The 593-nt window shown below is 43.5% G+C and overlaps 1 protein-coding gene across 1 annotated transcript in view; it reads left to right on the top strand.

Annotated features, from left to right (window-relative positions):
• Positions 1-593, top strand: part of GNPDA1 (glucosamine-6-phosphate deaminase 1) — a 14,321-nt gene that overhangs the window by 11,613 nt on the left and 2,115 nt on the right. The gene's annotated exons all lie outside the window — the stretch shown is intronic.

Genomic DNA, 593 nt, shown 5'->3' on the forward strand with positions numbered 1-593 from the left:
CTAGGACTGCAAGGCATGTGCTACTATATCTGGCTAATTTCTAAATTTTTTTTTTTTTTGAGACAGAGTCTCAAGCTGTCGCCCTGAGTAGAGTGCTGTGACATCACAGTTCACAGCAACCTCTAACTCCTGGGCTTAAGCAATTTCTCTTGCCTCAGCCTCCCACATAGCTGGGACTACAGGCACCTGTGACAATGGCCAGCTATTTTCTTTTTTTGATTGTAGTTGTCGTCGTTTGGCAGTCCTGGGCTGGATTCGAACCTGCCAGCTCTGGCGTATGTGGCTGGTGCCTTAGCTGCTTGAGCTATAGGCACCAAGCCAATTTCTTAATTTTTTAAGAGATCAGGTCTCACTATGTTACCTAGGCTGGTCTCAAACTTGTGGCCTCAAGCAACCTTCCTGCCTTGGCCTCCCAAATTGTTGGGATTATAGACATAAGCCACCGAGCTGAGTCTAGAGCTGAGTTCTTTATGATCACTTGTTTTTTGTTCTTGATTATTTTAACTGTTAAGGGAAGTCTATGCCTTTTCTCTGTATAAACAAAAACCACCCCAAATCACATTAGTTAGTAGGTTTATTGCTCTGAACAGAAA

The sequence above is a fragment of the Otolemur garnettii genome, unplaced genomic scaffold (assembly GCF_000181295.1).
Source record: "Otolemur garnettii isolate 467f Iridium unplaced genomic scaffold, OtoGar3 scaffold00003, whole genome shotgun sequence".
NCBI classification, from domain to species: Eukaryota; Metazoa; Chordata; class Mammalia; order Primates; family Galagidae; genus Otolemur; species Otolemur garnettii.